The following is a 20,404-nucleotide window of genomic DNA, read 5'->3' on the forward strand; positions in this document are numbered from 1 at the left end:
GGGCTGAGAATACATGTACTTTATTTTAAACACAATGGATACAAGTACATACTAAATTCTACAACGAGTTTGAACCGAAATTCCCTTAGCTTTGGTAACTAGTAACTGCCAGTTATAAGAACTGGTGGACGCGAGTAGTAGTATATGGATCCATAGGGCTTGACATCCCCGTCCGAGCTAGAGCGCTAGCCTTTTAACGGACGTATGCTATTTGAGAAGCGTACACGTTGGTTTGCGTGTATTATTAAGATGATTATACAAAGGGTACAAATTATATAAGCGTTAAAGTTTAGTTACCAGGGTGCTCTGTTATGTAGAATCTATTGATAAACGTTTCTGGATTAAACAACTGAAATCTTGTGATCCACCTTTATATACAGATTATGAGCAACATTAAAACTATGAACTCACCAACCTTTGTGTTGACACTTGTTAGCATGTTTATTCTCAGGTTTCCTAGAAGTCTTCCGCTGTTTGCTTAGATGTTAAACAAGCTATGTGCATGGAGTCTTGCATGACATATTTTTCAAGGAGACGTTGCATTTACCAAATCATCACCATGTATCTTATTTTGACTACATTGTCAACAGAAATGATGTTGTAAACTATTATTTATGGTGATTGTCTATATGTAGAAATCATCAGATGTCGAAAACCTTTGATTTAAATATTCATTTATGGTGTGCCTTTTCAAAAGAATGCAATGTTTACAAAACGTATCATATAGAGGTCAAATACCTCGCAATGAAATCAATGAATGACGTGTTCGTCCATATGGATTTGGAGTGATCGTCACAATACAGCAAGGAGTGCTGTGATAGAAGACCCAGCCAGAAGTGTGCTGTTGGGTGAAAGAAGAATTGAAGACCCATCAAAGGAGGATGAGCTGGGAGTTAATATTGATAACGATTCTGCTGTTGCTGCTAATTATACTGTCTGGGGTAGTGGCAACTCAACTTTTGTCCAATCACCACTACCAGCAGAATCACTTGCTTATTTTGATAGGACACTGGGTGATCTTAACTTTTATGAACCATTGAGTCCTTCTGGCACATCATAATCACCTTTTGTATATCCTCCATCTTCCCCAAAACCAAATTATAAACATACTACTTGAGAAGATGACTCAACTATAAAAAGAAAGCCTGCTATTAGAAAGTGTAAGACCCTAATATTGATTATACATGGTGTATTAATGATGTACGTTTAGTGGGTGAAGCGTATTGCAAATTAAAAGAGCAGAAACTGCCCAGACCAGTGTGCGCATCGCGCACCATTAGGTGAGCGCGCCGCGCACCTTTCCAGCGACAGTTTTCTGTCTTTTTCTATTTTTGAGTTTAATGAAGGGCATTTTGGTCATTTCACTTGGGGTCGGATCTGAAGCCATATCAGCTGGGTTGGATCCAATTTTGGATCACTTTCACATCCATTCATCACTCTCATCTTCAAACCCTAGAGAGAGAAGAGTTTTAGAGCGAGGAAGCTTCATTTGGAGAAGAAGGAGTTGGATTCTCACCAAAGCTCGGGTTTTAGAGTTGTTCATCTCGTTCACGACTACGTTGTGGTAGTATTGGTAAGTTCAAACTCCGAATTTCATTGTTTAATTTTGATATTCAAGTTAGGGTTTGAACTTAAATTGTTGAGAAACCCATTTAAACTCATGAAGTGAGTTTAGTGTTGCTAGAAATTGGGTTTATTGTTGTTGTTGTTGGGTTTTGGGTTGGATACTGACTTGGCCATGATTAGGACTTGATATTGGTTTTAATCACTAGGTTTAGTGATTATGGAAGTGTTAGAACCCTTTTTGGGAGTATTTGGCTGACTAATTTTGAAATGGGTCAAAATTAGGGTTTGGTGTCAATTTGGGCAAGACGAGTGTTTAACACTTGTGTTCGGGTTTGATTGGCATATTAGGACCATTGCCACTAGTGTTGGTGATTATTGGTTAGTTTGGGCGCGGTTTGTGCTTGGAAGTGCATTTGGGTCGAAATTGCACTAGTTGTTTATTTGGGTCGATTTGTATATCTACCCTAATTGTGTTGTTGTATTGTCATATTGGAATAGGTACATTCCATCGGCGAGTTGCGGATTATTCGGGTGCATTCATCAAAGACTACAAGGTGAGTGTTAATATCCTATGTGCATATGTATGTGTAGGATGGGTGCGGGTCGGGTGAAGTGATTCTCGGCTATAGAGCTCACTTCACATATATGAGGATTTTATGGACTTGTGTATAGGTCCAATTGGCACGGTTGTGAGTTTTGGTTGACCGCTAGGGCGAGGTGCACACTTTGTGTGTACGATATCACATAGTCCTGTGATATGGATAATACCGATGGGTGGGATTTGGTATTTGAGATGTGGTTGAGTAACATATATTTTATGAACGGATATGTGTTGTCCGAGTTAGTGATATATGTCATTGTACCCTAACAAATTTATGAACGAATATGTGTTGTCCGAGTTAGTGATATATGTCGTTGTACACTAACGGATTTATGAACGGATATGTGTTGTCCAAGTTAGTGATATATGTCGTTGTACACTAACGGATTTATGAACAGATATGTGTTGTCCAAGTTAGTGATATATGTCGTTGTACACTAACGGTTTGTGAACGAATATGTGTTGTCGTTCCGCCAAAGGGTTAGTGATATATGTTGTTTTACACTAACGGTTGTTACGAACACCGATGGGAAATTCGAGTACCATTCCTTTGTACGATTGGTTAACCTTGGGCGGTTTACGCTTTGTTATATATATATATTAATGTATTGTTGTGATGTAGCTAACCCTCCGCGTGTAGCTTATTGGCGTTGTTCGCATCGTCGTTGGTGAAGTTACTTTATTGTTGATGTTGTTAGCTTGTTGCTTAGTGATCGTACGGTATGCTTAGATTAGCTTGCCTTTATGCTTGGATGCTCCGGTATGGGTTATTTGATTAATATTGTGTGGCGTGTCCATTCTATGCATATATATGTATGTAGTATATTCTCACTCAGTAAGCATTAGCTTACCCTCTCGTTGTTTACTTTTTTTTATAGATTTGCATGGAGGCGGTGGCTCGGGTAAGCGTGGGAACTAGTGGACTCGCCTAATCTTGCTTTTGACTTGATTAGGATTGGGTAGCGTATCCCCAATCACCATGCTCGGTCTTTATTTTGTGTTAAAAATTATGTGGTCGGAAACTTGTACTTTGTACGAAAGTCGTAAAACGGCCGATATGGGCCCGTTGTCGTAAAACTCATTTTATTATTGAAACGTGTTAGTTTTAACTATTATTAAATGTTGGGAAAACCGTTTCGTCTAAAAGTGTCGGGAAGTGATAGATCTTTAACGCAAAAACGTAAAACTCGGACAGAAGCTGAATGGCCTTGTGCGCGCCGCGCACAAGGAGGGTTGCGCGCCGCGCACCTTTGCTGTATAAAAAATTTTTTAAATTTTTTTCGCGTTTTTGGTTGGACAAAGGGTTGGGTTGTTACAAGTGGTATCAGAGCATGGTCTAAGGGATTTAGGTGACTTGAGAGAGGTGCCTAGACTTAGACTTTTGTGTGTGCTTATTTGTTGCGAGACTTGTAGGTGTACGGGTCAGAATGGGAACTTAGTTAGTACTTTAGCGTGTAGGTGAACTAACTAGGTATTGGCTTGTGTTGTGACCTTATTCTTGCGTGTGTTTATGTCGCGTAGAATTTTCAGTTGTTTTGTTTATATCATCGAGCGAGGCGGTCGTTGTACTAACAAGTTGATACGGAGTGTGTGCATAATAAGGACTTGCAAACCTTATTACGGGTGCAAATCGTGTCTAACGAGTGATGTACGAAGAGTGTTGAGCAAGATGAGGCGGTGTTGTGTGTGTGATTTTATACGTTCGCGGACTAATCGTTTTTGCATTTTTTAGAATGACGACGCGAAACGAGATCGAGACGAATGACGAGGAGTTTAACGCTAGAGTTGCGGCCGCCGTTGCGGAGCAAATGGGTGCGTTTCGAGAAGAAATGGATAAGAAGTATTCCGAATTTCAGAGTAGTAGTGAAATGGAGCGTTGTCTTAAGAGTTTCATAAGGACTAAACCCCCGATGTATGACGGGAAACCGGATCCTTTGGTAATCACAACATGGATCTCGGATGTCGAAGGGTGTTTTTGCACTATTGAATGCCCTCCCGAGAAGATGACAAGACTCGCTACTAGCTTGTTGCGGGGTAGGGTGAAGGATTGGTTGGATGGTAAAATTGATCTTGTCGGTGGAGAAGCGTTTACGGGGTTATCGTGGGACGATTTTAAGAAGGAATTCTTCGAGGATTTTCGGACTTCAGCCAATTTATCGGAAATACGTAATGATTTGCGAAATTTACAACAAGGATCTATGGACTTGAATACTCTCAAGACGACCTTTATGGCGAAGGCTCATTTTTGCCCGAAGTATATTGGGAATGATCGTATGTTGATGGAAGATTTCTATCAAACCTTGAATGATGACTTGCAGGGAAAGATTAGTGTTGGTCAAGTGAACTCGTTTGCAGAGTTATTCCACATGGCTAGGGGTTTCGAGTCGTATTCGCGATCGAAGATTTGTGAACCTTCAAGTGAGAGAAGGGTTTTTTCATATGGTACACCAAGTAAGAGGACTAAGGGTCCGAGTGTGAGCACGGGTGATACACGGACGAGTATATCAGACTCTAGTGCGTCTAGGTGTTACAATTGTGGCTTGAGGGGTCACAAGTCTTGGGAATGTTCGGTGCCAAAGGGTGATGGCACGGTGTACTTCAATTGCCAAGAGGAAGGACATCGTAAGTCAGAATGTTCCGAGTTAGCGGGGACGGGTACGGCAAAGAGACGTTAAGGTACATTTCATTTTAATAAATATGTCCTTTGATGATTATGATGTGCCGTTGAGTTCGGGTTTGTTAAATGCATTGTGTTGTGCATGTTAATGTTATGGGTGACGTTCCTAATGGAATTACCCTATGTTGATGTTTTGGTTGTCGGGCGAAGGGCGTAAGACTTGGTGTAACCAAGCATTCCTTAGTGTTGGGAAATGTTTCTACTAAGCCATGGTTATGGGCTTTGGTGTTCAGTTGTTAGCGCGTGTTCGCTTTTGTGTTGAAGTTAATGAACCATGGGGTTCGACGGGTGGATAAAACCCTTGAGATTGAGCGTTTTGGGTCTCGATGTATGTTGGTAATGGAGTCTACATGACGCGATGTTAGTTGCCTCTTTCATACCTACTAGCGTGGTGTTTGACTCCGATTGTGTTGCGGTTATATTATACTTAGGGTGCCGGAGAGAAACCCTTAGGTACATGAGTGACTAGGTGGGAAATTTGACAAGCTATAGCAATTGGATGATTGTGAGAGTAAAGTTAGTGTAATTGGTGGTAAACTTTTTGTTCGAAGTGTTTAAGGATAGGTTAAAATCCTTCGGGTGCGCAAGATTGGAGCAAGATGTGGTGATGAGTCGTGTGAACCCAATTGTTAGTAAAGTCTACCCTTGGTAGCATTGTACAGTTGTACAAGGTGCGGTTATGGAACGTAGTTCCAAGTGGGAGAGGTACACTCCCGCACGAGGAGGTTTTTGTGTGAGATTTCGGATGATGCTCTTAGTAGATCCGGAATTTGTGTCGAGACCTTGATTTGGTCAATTTGTGGTAGAGTACAATTTCGGTTGAATTGTACTTATGATTTGGATTGATTTACCACCGAGGTGGTAATGGGGTGAATCTCGTTGAGAGATAATGGACGTGTGTGACGAGCAAGTGAGATCCCTCGGTTAAGGGATGTGCGTGTCGGATTCTCTTCAAGAGAATTATTGTTGTGTGTCTATGTGCGATATAGGTGGTTCTTGCTCGATTGTGTTGGCGTTGTGTACGCGTACGTATGTATTCGTGTGCTATGGTATGAACCACGGCGCCGGTAGTGCCATAGTATGTACGGGTGAAGTATGGTGTGAACCACGGAGCCGATATCACCATGACGTGGGTATGGTTAGTGTTTTCTGTTAGGATTCACTATAGTGTATCAGTACGCGATGTTACGCTACTCGTTGACCGAGACCAAAAGAGCGTGTGTGATGGGAGTAGTGTTATATCGGCATGGTATAACATTATCGGGAAATGCGAGTACCGGTGGGAAATACGTGTACCATTCCTGTGTTGAGATTTGGGAGGTGGATCACGTGTGGATGCGGATTCACAAATGACTCGTGTGGATGCGGTCATTATATTGTGGAAGTGAGTCTCGTGTAGTTCGGATTCACAATGACACGTGTGGATGCGGTCATTATATTGTGGAAGTGAGTCTCGTGTAGTTCGGATTCACAATGACACGTGTGGATGCGGTCATTATATTGAGGAAGTGAGTCTCGTGTAGTTCGCATTCACAATGACACGTGTGGATGCGGTCATTCTTTTGAGATAGTGATTCTCTTGTAGTTCAGATTCACTAGGGCGCATGTAGTTCGGCCAATCCCGATTATTGTGCGGTGGAGGTAGTGAGTCGCGTGTGGTGCGGATTCACTAAGGTGCGTGTAGTTTTCGGCCAGCCTTCATGTTTTGTGGTGATCTATTGGTTGTTTTATATGCCGATGGTGGGGTCGTAAGGACCATGTTGTGTGATTAGTGAGGCGATAGCCGTGTTTCGCTCACATGTTGTTGCGGGTGTGACAATAGTCGATTTTGTACACCTTGGAATTTGCGTTGCCATAGTCGTTTGGGGCGCTAGCGGATTTAGTCGTTTGATTACGACTTTATGATAGTTGCGTATTGGTCGTATTGCGCATTACAAGTGATGTTTAATGTTAAGTGATATCCGTAAGGATTTGTTTTTGTTGGGTCTTCATCGTTCGGGTTGTTGACCTTAGGTTGAGACTCACGTTAAGGGATTGATATCTCGGTAAGAGACTGGTTGAGTTTTTCCTGATGTGAGGGATTGAGCAAGTTTTAGTGCTCGAATTTGCAGATTGATAAATCGCGGATGACAATTTGGTGTTGAAGGCGATTCATTGAGAAGAATTGCCTAGAGAAGTTGGAAGGAAACTTGATGTTTCCGCGTATGTTAAGCGATTGTGATAGATTTCGGGTGTTGTGTGCATTGCATGTTTCGGAATGCGTGCATGTGTGTAACGGGTATATGGAATAGTCTTTGAGTTTACGATAATTGTGGTATAAGTCGGATTGGAACGTATGTTTAAGGACCATTGATTGTGGGTCCGATTGGTTAAGTGACGAGGATCATGAGGACGTGATCGGTTATAAGTGAGGGAGAGTTGTAAGACCCTAATATTGATTGTACATGGTGTATTAATGATGTACGTTTAGTGGGTGAAGCGTAGTGCAAATTAAAAGATCAGAAACTGCCCAGACCAGTGTGCGCGCCGCGCACCTTGCCAGCGACAGTTTTCTGTCTTTTTCTATTTTTGAGTTTAATGAAGGGCATTTTGGTCATTTCACTTGGGTTTGGATCTGAAGCCATATCAGCTAGGTTGGATCCAATTTTGGATCACTTTCACATCCATTCATCACTCTCATCTTCAAACCCTAGAGAGAGAATAGTTTTAGAGAGAGGAAGCTTCATTTGGAGAAGAAGGAGTTGGATTCTCACCAAAGCTCGGGTTTTAAAGTTGTTCATCTCGTTCATGGCTACGTTGTGGTAGTATTGGTAAGTTCAAACTCTGAATTTCATTGTTTGATTTTGATATTCAAGTTAGGGTTTGAATTTAAATTGTTGAGCAACCCATTTAAACTCATGAAGTGAGTTTAGTGTTTCTAGAAATCGGGTTTATTGTTGTTGTTGTTGGTAGGTTTTGGGTTGGAAACCGACTTAGCCATGATTAGGACATGATAGTGGGTTTAATCACTAGGTTTAGTGATTATGGAAGTGTTGGAACCCTTTTTGGGTGTATTTGGTTGACTAATTTTGAAATGGGTCAAAATTAGGGTTTGGTGTCAATTTGGGCAAGACGAGTGTTTAACACTTGTGTTCGGGTTTGATTGGTATATTAGGACCATTTCCACTAGTGTTGATGATTATTGGTTAGTTTGGGCGCGGTTTGTGCTTGGAAGTGCATTTGGGTCGAAATTGCACTAGTTGTCAATTTGGGTCGATTTGTATATCCACCCTAATTGTGTTCTTGTATTGTGATATTGGAATAGGTACATTCCATCGGCGAGTTACGGATTATTCGGTTGCATTCATCAAAGACGACAAGGTGAGTGTTAATATCCTATGTGCATATGTATGTGTAGGATGGGTGCGGGTCGGGTGAAGTGATTCTCGGCTATAGAGCTCACTTCACATATATGAGGATTTGATGGACTTGTGTATAGGTCCAATTGGCACGGTTGTGCGTTTTGTTTGACCGCTTGGGCGAGATGCACACTTTGTGTGTACGATATCACATAGTCTTGTAATATGGATAATCCCGATGGGTGGAATTTGGTATTTGAGATGTGGTTGAGTAACATATTTATTTATGAACGGATATGTGTTGTCCGAGTTAGTGATATATGTCGTTGTACACTAACCAATTTATGAACGGATATGTGTTGTCCGAGTTAGTGATATATGTCGTTGTGCACTAACGGATTTATGAACGGATATGTGTTGTCCAAGTTAGTGATATATGTCGTTGTACACTAACGGATTTATGAACGGATATGTGTTGTCCAAGTTAGTGATATATGTCATTGTACACTAATTGATGTGCGAGCGGAGGTGTACGAAATAATATTATATTTTTTTACAAAATACGATACAAATTACACAAGTTTTATTTATTTATTTATGGAATATACCTAAACCTTGCTACAACACTTATAGGCAGTGTACCTAATCGTAGAGTAGGGTAGTTTTTAGTAAGTCCGGTTCGTTCCACAAGGAGCTAGCTGAGTTTAATGCTATATTTTTAAACTATATTTGTGTGTGTGTGTATATATATATATATATATATATATATATATATATATATATATATATATATATATATATATATATATATATATATAAGTAGTAATATTATTATAAAAGGGGGGTTTACTGTTTAATGACCGGTTTGTCGATTTTAAATAAAGCGTAAATATAAATGACGATAATATAATTGATAGAATTTAAATGGCGATAAAGTAAACTGCAGTAATTAAAATGACAGTAAATAAAGGTACGATGAAATACGAAATAAAAGTATTATGCTTATTTAAACTTCCATAATCATGATGTTTGACATTTTGATTTTAATTTATTTATCTGGGTTAATTGTCCTTTGTCCTGGATTTATTTGATACCTATCTGGTTTTTGTCCATAATAGTCCATCGGTCATAATTATAAAATGCTCGTCAAATTAACCTTATTTCCGAAGTCAAATATTCCAACTAATTAGGGATTCGAACTGTAAAAAGGTTTTAATACTTTGTTTAATGATTATACCAGGTTATCGACTGCGTGTAATCCAAGGTTTTAATACTTTGTTAACAATTACACCAATTATCCTTGTATGTAATCCACCCCTGTTTTAATGAGATATGAATATTAATTTACCCACTTGATCAGAATGAATAATCAATTACCCAACCCGAATAATTAATTAAATGATCGTAAAAGATGTCGTATAAACATCACTAAATAGGACATACATAATCATTTTAATAATTATTAGATTAACTAATTTGAAGATAGGTTCGATAGATTCTAATGAGTTGTCATTCGATTAGACAATACCCCCCATCTATTAATAGTCAATAGTCCAATGTCCACAAGTGTCGGTCTTTTGTCCAAACCCTAGTTATGGTACAAAGTTTAATAACCCCGTCTTAATATTTAGCCCAACATCACGATTACTTCGGATTAAATAAGCATAATAATAACTTAGTTACGAGACATTAATTTAAAAAAGGAAGAACATAGCTTACAGTGGTGATTAATTGCGTAGCGTTACACGGACAGAGTTTCGACTTAAAACCCGTAAAAAATTCTTACAATAACCTTATTATTATTAAAATTAACTTAAATTAAATTTATAATATAAATATATATATTATGTTTACAGAGAATGAAAGAAAGAAATGAAAAATGGTATATATTCCTCGTCAATTCGCTGGCCTTTTATAGATGTGAGCTGATTTTGGGATCCGTACGATTGCATGGGTTCCCTTTGTTATTTCCATGCGATCGCATGGACAGGCTGGCCAGCATACATTACTATATTTTCTAGTTTTGCCAATGTTTTATTATATATAATATAATATATATATATAATTTTGAGAATTATTTATATATTATATTATATTTATGTGCATAGTTGACTTGTCATTTTTGCTTCGTCGTTGATAGTTGGTTTATGTCTCGGTTCCGTATTTTCGAACGTCCTTGCGTACTATTTAATATCTTGTACTTTGCGTTTTGCGACTTGTACTTTTGTAATTTTGAGATGTTTCTCATCAATATTTCGAACCACTTGGATTGTACTTTGCACTTTTTAGCTTTTTGGTCATTTGCGTCTTCAAATCGTCGTTTTCTTCTTTTGTCTTCGCACTTATTTATTTAAACGAATATTACATAAAAATAGAACAATTACAACTAAAAGCTTTACATATTGGAAGGATATTGTGCCTAATTATATGTTCATTTGGAGCACTATCAAATATCCCCACACTTGAGCATTGCTTGTCCTCAAGCAATACAGAACTTAAAATAAAATCACACTTCACTTGAATCACTTTTTTATTCTCACACTTTATACATCAGTGATTTTAATACGGCGGTATAAACAATGATAGTAACGATTTGGTTTACAGTCCCACATGACTATGAAAATTTAGATCCTTTAAGGAAATTGGATCTTTATGAAAACATTTGATCTTTTGAAAATTCATTCTAGCTTTTACCCTAGATAAGTTTTTCGGAATAACCCTTCACCGGTGTTTGCAAATTGTTTTTGTGGGTTTGGTGGGTTTGGTGGGTTTTAGATTTGAAAATTTTAGCTCAAAACTTATGGTTTTGTGTCACCCACTTGCTAACCTTGTATTGGAAAAGTAACACATCCAGTATACTTGCTCCGTATATTACCTTTCGGTAAACTACCGTCCGGTTGTAAAGGAAAGCGTTGAACAAGCAACTGTTAAGGCAATGTCCCGTGACATGCTTTTGATTATGGTCTATATCATGTCGGATGCAATTACTATCCTTTGTAGGAGCAATAATAAAGATCACCCTATAGTTTTTCGGTCTGGCACAAGGTCCTGTCTTCGACCATGCTATGCAACCACCGTTCTTACGGTTGACACCCGATTTGGTTCAGGTGACCTAATGAAATCCGGTGAATTCTTAGGATTTTACGTTCAATGGTAATGAACGCATTGAAAATAGGTTTTCAGAAAACAAATCGGTTTTAATTTGATCAAAATATTTTCTCGTTCAAGCTCGAGTTTAGATATCATCGAATTCCATGAGTTTGTAATTCTCAATCTTTAAAGTCAATCTTAAGGATTGAGTAATATCAGGCTTAAAAGCTGATTTTTAATCTTTAAGGAGATTATCCTTTCTGGGGGTCTGATTCATTAGTCTTATCAAGCTAATTTGTACGGCGCCCTCCCCATTTTACGAGACAGATCCTCTCATGGTTAGGATAAGTCTGACCACTTGGCGACCCTGTTTGATGCTAAGGTCCGTGGATTTCGTGCTGATTTTAGAGATGAATTTTCTAGATTTTTCGTCAACCTACAGCTGGTCTGGACGACAACTTCTTGACCTAAATCAAGAAGCGCGTGTCTTTTTCAGAAGACTTTACTTCCTTTTAATGATGGAATTGATTCATCGTGTAGATCCATCTTTCTTTCAAATATATTACAGTAAATCGGGTAAAACTGATTAGTTTAGTCCAAAGCAAAAGTACCTGTAATAATCTTGTACAAACATATGTGATATGTGTTTTAAATAACTTGGTAAATTCTTCCCACACTTAGCTTTTATTTATTTTTTTCTTTGCCTTTTTATTCTCCTCTATTCCATTTTAAATGAATTCTAACGTTTTGGGTTGTTTCTCCATTTATGTTCTCTCCAAGATAACAATAATTTCGGTATTAACAGCTAGTTTTTTCGTTCATAAATATGTATAAACATGATTTTGAATTAATTTAGTTGAATTTTTTTTCAAATTTTCACAAAATTTGGCAATTAAACTAAGTGTAAACCCGAGAGAATTTATAACCCTTCCCCACACTTGAGATCATGCAATGCCCTCATTTGCAAGAAATCAGTAAAAATTTAAATTCATGAGGGTGATTAGTGTAGAAAAATGATTAAAAATACCGAGTTTGCAAACATATTGTTTTATATCACATTTGATATTTTACCTCTTGTCGTTAAAATTAGTAGCTTTTGCTGAACTTTAATGTCAGTCTTTGAAAATGCGTTGTTTTACCCTGTTTTGTACATAAGATAAACTACAAACATATATATATATATATATATATATATATTTTTTATAAAACCTTTATTTATTAAAACAATTTAAATGAATAATTTTTTAAAATTTTGTTTCTTTTTACTTTAGGTAGTTTCGGTATGTTTACCTAGTCCGTCCCTCGACAAAATTTAAAATTTGTCGTTTTTAAATCGATTGTTTTAAAAGTAAAGATTTTTTTGTTTTTTAATTTTTTTGGTATACTTTAGATCAATAAAATTAAAAATAATGATAACAAAATTTTTCGCCCCGCCCTCGGTTAAAGCAAATTTGGTTCCATGACCTACTCTTCAACTTACGATGAATTTTAGAAATCATTTTTTTTTAAACTTAATGAAATAAAGTAAATTTTGTTTTTAAATTCACACAAAACTTAAATTGAAAAAGCGTATTAATTTCATACAAAACCTACAAAACAAAAATTCAGAATGGGGGGAGAAAACTAGTTCTTTAGTGTCTGCTAGTGGAAAAGACCAATCGGATTCCATTCTTGAAACTACACGAGAACAGAGCAACTAACTCTAGACAACGTTTTCTCTTTAGAACATTTAAATCTCCCCACACATAGGTAGCTGTGGTGTCGAAAATGTGATTAACTTCATCGTCAATTTCTTTTGGACCATAATCAACTTGCATATCTGTGACTTTTGCTTTAAACCATTGGTATGATTCCTGTGTAACATCCACAAATTCAACTAGTTTCGCCTTTTCTTTAGGCGATAGATTGGATACTAACCGGTTACATAACTTAAAGTTCCCCTTGGTTCTAGCATCGCGAATCCGTTTAATAAGTTTCTTCATTGAACTGTTAATAACGGAGTCATTTAATTTCGTATCAACAACAGGGTTCTTTGTTATCAAGTCATCATTAGGTGTTACTTCATCTTCCCCACACTTAGGCGTTTTATTATTGTTAAGCACTACCATTGGAGTTGGTAAAACAACATGGTTCTTACCAATCGTTTTTGTTGGTTCAACGGTTTTGGTTGGTGGAGATTTAGACTTTCGACTCACAAAGGTGATCGATTTTTCACCATCATTAAGTGTCATTCTACCCTCTCTTACATCAAATAATGCCCCGGTGGACGCTAAGAAGGGTCGACCTAAAATTAGAGGAATGTTTGAGTCCTCTTCTATGTCAATGACAATAAATTCGACTAAAAAGGTTAAATTACCCACTTGAACGGGTAGGTTGTCAGCAATTCCAACTGGGTGCCTAATGGTTTGATCAAAGAGTCGGACACTCATCTCTGTTGGACTTAACTCACCTACTCCGAATCTCTTATATAATGAAAGAGGCATAACACTCACACTCGCACCTAAATCTGCTAGTGCATCATACATGACACAATCACTAAGTAGACAAGGAACAATAAATTCACCCGGATCACCCAACCTGGGTGGAGGTTTTAGTGGAACTGTCTTCACCGGGTTTATCTTTGCGGTTTTTATTTCTTGCACTTTCTTATTCTTCTTCTTCTTTCAAGAGGTATTACAAACTTTATTACCTATCACTTGCTCATACTCAACTCCTTTTCTTGGAAATGGGATGGATGGTCTGTAGGGTGCCACCACTGGCTTTACATACTCGAGTGGTGGTGGTGTTGTAACTTCTTTATTGTTACTCACATCTAAAACCTTCCCATCTTCTGATGATGGTTTTTCAGAATTTGTTGATACCATATTAACATTCTCATTCCGAGGATTTACTTCAGTATTACTTGGTAGCTTTCCTTGTTCCCTCTCACTCATTATGCTAGCAAGAATACCTACATGTTTTTCTAGATTCAAAATGGAAGCTTGTTGAGTTCTTAATGACTGATCAAACCTCTCATTTGTTTGGGTTTGAGATGTAATAAATTGTGTTTGAGATTCCATTAGCTTTGCCATCATTTCTTCTAGATTTGACTTTTTCTCTTCGGTTTGTTGTGGTGGTTTATATAAGCCAGGTCTTTATTGATTGAAAGTGTTGTTTTGTGTTGGTTGGTTATTATGACCTTGTTGGTTGTACGAGTTATTGTTGGGTCCATTTGGATTGTAAAGAATGTTTTGATTTCGATTGAAGTTTGGCCTTGGAGGTTGATAATTATTTTGATAATTATTTCTCGGCCTTTGGTTCATGTAGGAAACATTCTCTCGTTGTTCCATCGTTTTCTCGATGTGACAATCTTTTGTTAAGTGTGGTCCACCGCATTGCTCACAACTAATTCGTATTGCGTGGATATCTTTATTCATCTTTTCCATTCGTCTCTCGAAAGCATCTATTTTTGCAGAAACGGAATCAAAGTCATGGCTAGAATCAGCTCTAGCCGCTTTAGATGAACGAAAGATATCTTTTTCCTGGTGCCACTCATGCGAGTGGGGAGGCTGTGTTATCAATAATTTTGTGAGCTTCGGTTGCGGTTTTCTTTATAATGGAACCACCAGCTGTTATGTCGATGTCTTTTCGTGTAGCAATGTCGCATCCTTGGTAGAATATTTGTACTATTTGATAAGTCTCTAAACCATGTTGTGGACATCCTCTCAATAACTTTCCAAATCTTGTCCATGCCTCATATAATGTTTCATTTGGCTTTTGCGCGAACGTAACAATTTCTCCTTGAAGTCTCACGGCTTTAGATGCCGGAAAGAATTGTTTAAGAAATTTTTCAACTAAAACGTCCCATGTATCAATCGCCCCTTCAGGTAACGATTCTAACCAATCTTTGGCTTCTCCCTTTAAAGTCCAGGGAAATAACATGAGATAGATTTGTTCATTCTCCACTTCTCGGATTTTAAATAGAGTACAGATCCTATTAAAGGTTCGAAGATGTTCGTTTGGATCTTCCTTCGGCGTACCACTATATTGGCATTGAATAGTTACCATATGTAGGATTTGTCCTTTGATTTCATAATCTGGTACATTAATGTCTGGCTTAATAATGGCGTAACCTTGGCCCATACGTGTGGCTCTTATTTGATCTTCCATACTTAGAGGTTCCGTTACTTCCATAATTGAAATTGTTGAATACGAATCACTAGAGGATTCTGATTTAACTGTTTGTGGTTCAGAAGGAATGATTAGTCGTTCAGGATCTTGGAATTGTCCTTGAATATTCTCCGGGTTCTCGGTAGTGAAGTCGGGTTCAAAAAATGGATTATCGGAAATTTGAATTGGAGTACTTGGTCGACTAGATGACGATTCTAAAGAAAAATCAACGACAATATTGGCTCGATGTCTTGATCGAGTTACAGGTGGTGAACGTATGATAGGTGGTGAACGTTTTGCTCAGTGCCTTCACTGAATATCCTATTAGTTATAAAAGATAAAAATTATATAAGTTATCAAATTAATAGACTTTTCTGATTTTGCCCACGTTTCGAATAGCCAATAGATGCAGCAGGTAGCCAGGACCCTTTAAATCGGAAGCCCACAACTCGCCACTATTAATTTAACTGCTTAAAATAATTTTTTCGTTTTGAAATTTTAGAGAAGAAATAGAAAATTCTATGTCCTAAAAACTAGAGCGTCAAGAAATAAGAAAGAAAAAGAGCGCGTCTAAAAACGTTGAAATATAAAAGGTCGAAAAATAAAAATAAGAAAGAAAAACGTCGAAACTTAAAAGTCTAAAAACTAAATATTAAAAGTTGCGTCTAAAGGTATTAAAGCTTAAAAGGAAATCTATATCCAAAACGGCAATAACTTCAAAGGCACTAAAATATATAAACGGCGTCGCAAAATTCTAAAGCGCCTAAATCTTAATCTAAAGAAAAAGCACTTAATGGATTTTACGGCAAAGCCTAAAAACTAGAAATATAAAAATAACTACGGCAAAAACTAACCTTAAAATTAATTACGAACGATAAATATACAAATTACAAATTAAACGATTAAAATATACAATTTATTACTAAAAAGATAGAAATACAAATTTTATAAAAATATTATTTTTATATTTATATTATATAAAAATATTAAACTATATAATTAAAAATAATAATTACACTTAAAATTACTAATTATTATTAAAACTAAATACTAGCTAATTAATAATAAATAATTAAACCCTAATTAATAAATAATAATAAATATTAATAAACCCTACCGTCATAAATGCGTACCAGGTTTGTGACCTGTCAGGTCGACTCATGCGACCGCATGATTTTTTAGCGTTGGGGTCATGCGATCGCATGGCCCAGGAATTCCAGAACTGATTCGGGCTGGTACCAGTTTTGGCCAAAATTATATTTTTATTTGATTTTAGATTTTAAAAAAAAAATATATTTATAGAATATTTATATAAAATATAATTAGCTTATATTTTAAAATCTTAAAAATAAAAGTACTTTTTAATTTAATAAATAAAGTCTTATATATATATATATATATATATTGTTTTTAACACTTATTATAAATACAAAATATTTTTATGAAATAAGAAATAAAATATTTTTACAAAAATATAGTTTTACTAAAATGTAGCGTAAAGATATAGCATTTTGCCGAGTCCCAGGCAGCGGCGCCAAAAACTTGATGTGCGAGCGGAGGTGTACGAAATAATATTATATTTTTTTACAAAATACGATACAAATTACACAAGTTTTATTTAGTTATCTATGGAATATACCTAAACCTTGCTACAACACTTATAGGCAGTGCACATAATCGTAGAGTAGTGTAGTTTTTAGTAAGTCCGGTTCGTTCCACAGGGAGCTAGCTGAGTTTAACGCTATATTTTTAAACCAAATTTGTATATATATATATATATATATATATATATATATATATATATATATATATATATATATATATATATATATATATATATATATATATATATATAAGTAGTAATATTATTATAAAAGGGGGTTTACCGTTTAATGACCGGTTTGTCGATTTTAAATAAAGCGTAAAGATAAATGACGATAATATAAATGATAGAATTTAAATTGCGATAAAGGAAATTGCAGTAATTAAAATGTCAGTAAAAAAAGGTATGATGAAATATGAAATAAAAGTATTATGCTTATTTAAACTGTGATGACCCGGGAATTTCCGACCAAATTTAAACTTAATCTTTATATGTTTCCAATACGATAAGCAAAGTCAGTAATGTTGAGACTCAAAATTTGTGAACTGTTTACATGAAACCATTTGAGATTTTACTATTCCCGACGATTCACGAACAATTATTTGTAAATAAATATGTTTAGATATATCTATACAAAGGTAAATATTGTATAATATAATGTAAACATTAGCATTAAGTATGTAAAATAAGATACAAAATAATTAAGTATAATAAAATTGTATATATATATATATATATATATATATATATATATATATATATATATATATATATATATATATATATATATATATATATATATATATATATATATATATATATATATATATATATATATATATGATTCTTATTAATAATTATTATATTATAATATATATATATATATATATATATATATATATATATATATATATATATGTATATATATATATATATATATATATATATATATATATATATATATATATATATATAAAAGAAATAAATATTGTGTGTTGAAATTTATAAAATCTATATTCTATTACGAAATAATACAGTAACTAGATATATAACAATTAGATACATAAAACATTATTAATGTATTCATACTTACATATATAATATATGATATAATAACAAGTTAAAAATATGATAACAATTACAATTATAGTATTACCACTTTCATTATTATTAAAATCAGTATTAATGATATTAACAAATGATAAATATTAGAATTTTAATGAATTTAAGATTATGTTTATCAAAATAAATACTTAAAAATAAATATTACTATAAGGATGATTAAAATTATTAATTAGATGTAATTTAAATATAACCGATTATTATGATTAACTTTATTATTATTATTAATATCATATTATTAGTATTATAAAATGTTATTAAAGGTATAAATATATATACACTTGTTATTTTAAAAACATTCGAATTTCATTCAGGTATATATATATAAACAGTTAATTAATATATATATTAGACAAGTTGTATATATATATAAATAAATAATCTTACAGATAGTTATATAAATACAATTATATAAACAGAATTTTATAAAATATGTAATCAGTTGTGAATTGGGACCTGAGTTGTTTCACGTAGCCATCAAAATGTAATCTGTTTTGTTTTTATCCCTAAAACAACTACACAATCGAATATTGTACAGATATAATCTAAATTACAGCTAGCCATTTCAATTTATTTATTCTGTTACTTTTCTGATTAGGAATTTCATGTCCTTGTTGTCGAAATTGATTACCAGTCGACTTCAACAAACATTATAATAAGTTTGATCAATTATAAGAAGAAACATTCGATCATATACTCATAGATACCCTGTACTCATTAAAATTATAAAAATAAAACAGAAAATAAAGAACCTGTCTCTGTTCTTGTATCATTTTTCAAAAACTCAGAATTTTTACCTTATTTCGAAATCCCTTAATGCAGTTCTGTTCTAAACCTTCTATATAAACTTTCTGGAAAGTATTATACCTCAATTTTTAGTATTAAGCAAGAATTTTCGAGTCAAAGTTTATGAAACAAAAAGTCAACAAAGTGTTCATCAAGAAATTCGCGCTTGTTTTGATGTTATACATTAAATTATTGATACAGAAAGTTTATACGAACAATTTAGAGTCTTTTTCGTGTTATGACCTTTGGCTAAAACGAATTAAAAAGTCGAATTTGATTTTTTTTTCCTTCTTCTTTTACGAACTGCAGAAGCAGTTTTTTTGTTCTTTTTTTTTTCGTTTTCATTCAATCAAGAGCCCTCTTTCTGTTTATATGTTGATTACAAGACCTAAATGTTATCATATATTCGTTATCTTGATTCATTTGATCCCTGGTTGATTCCATGTTTGGTTTGAGAAGAAGAAGAAGAAGAAGCAATGAAATAGAAAAAGGTTAAATAGATTTATAAGGGTAATTAAAGCAGAAATGGAAAGATAGAGGAATGGTTGTGAGGGTGTTGAGATACCCGAGAGGTCTCGGGTTCGAACCCGTCTTTGGGAATTTCTTTTTAAAACCTATTTTTGTAAGGTATAACTCTTTTATTTCTATTGTATTATTATTATTATTATTATCATTATTGCTAGTATTATTAATTATCCTAGTTACCTTTACTTTTATTATTAGAATAAGTGTTAGTATTATTATTATGTTTAACATTATTATTATGTAATTATTATTACAACTAACATGAAATATTATAAATATTAATATTCTTAATAGGTAATATTATTATTTTTATTAATATTGTTGCTAGTATTATTGTTATTAGTATTGTATTGGGAAATGATACAAACCAATATTTTTTTTTTCTTTTTAACTAATATAAGTATTAGTATTATTGTTATTAGTATTGTATTATCGATAAGTTAACAAACAAAAGATATTTTTTTTAAATAAATATAAATATATAAATATATATACATACATATTTAATACAAAACTTAACTATGTAAATATGGTTATTCCCTTAATATATATATATATATATATATATATATATATATATATATATATATATATATATATATATATATATATATATATATATATATATATATATATATATATATATATAATGGCATATATAGACAATTAACATAAAAATTATATCACTAACAATAAATACATGTATATATATATTTGTTCGATTACAATTATGTATATTGATAAATAAACAAATGATATTGGTTCGTGAATCCGAGGTCAACCCTGCATTGTTCAAAATAGTCATATGTATTTTTACTACAAAATACATTAGGTGAGTTCATTTGCTCCCTTTTTACTCATTACATTTTTGGGCTGAGAATACATGCAAATGCTTTATTAACTGTTTTACAATAATTATATGCGTGAGTTTCATTTACCTTTTTACC

The 20,404-nt window shown here is 34.3% G+C and overlaps 1 non-coding gene across 1 annotated transcript; it reads left to right on the forward strand.

The window, feature by feature from the left end:
- The first annotated feature begins 14,954 nt into the window (after positions 1-14,954).
- On the forward strand, positions 14,955-15,061 carry LOC139860707 (small nucleolar RNA R71). The gene has a single exon (XR_011763333.1). It is a non-coding gene; the product is annotated as a small nucleolar RNA R71 (small nucleolar RNA).
- The last annotated feature ends 5,343 nt before the right edge of the window (positions 15,062-20,404 follow it).

Source organism: Rutidosis leptorrhynchoides, chromosome 7, assembly GCF_046630445.1.
Source record: "Rutidosis leptorrhynchoides isolate AG116_Rl617_1_P2 chromosome 7, CSIRO_AGI_Rlap_v1, whole genome shotgun sequence".
Taxonomy (NCBI): domain Eukaryota; kingdom Viridiplantae; phylum Streptophyta; class Magnoliopsida; order Asterales; family Asteraceae; genus Rutidosis; species Rutidosis leptorrhynchoides.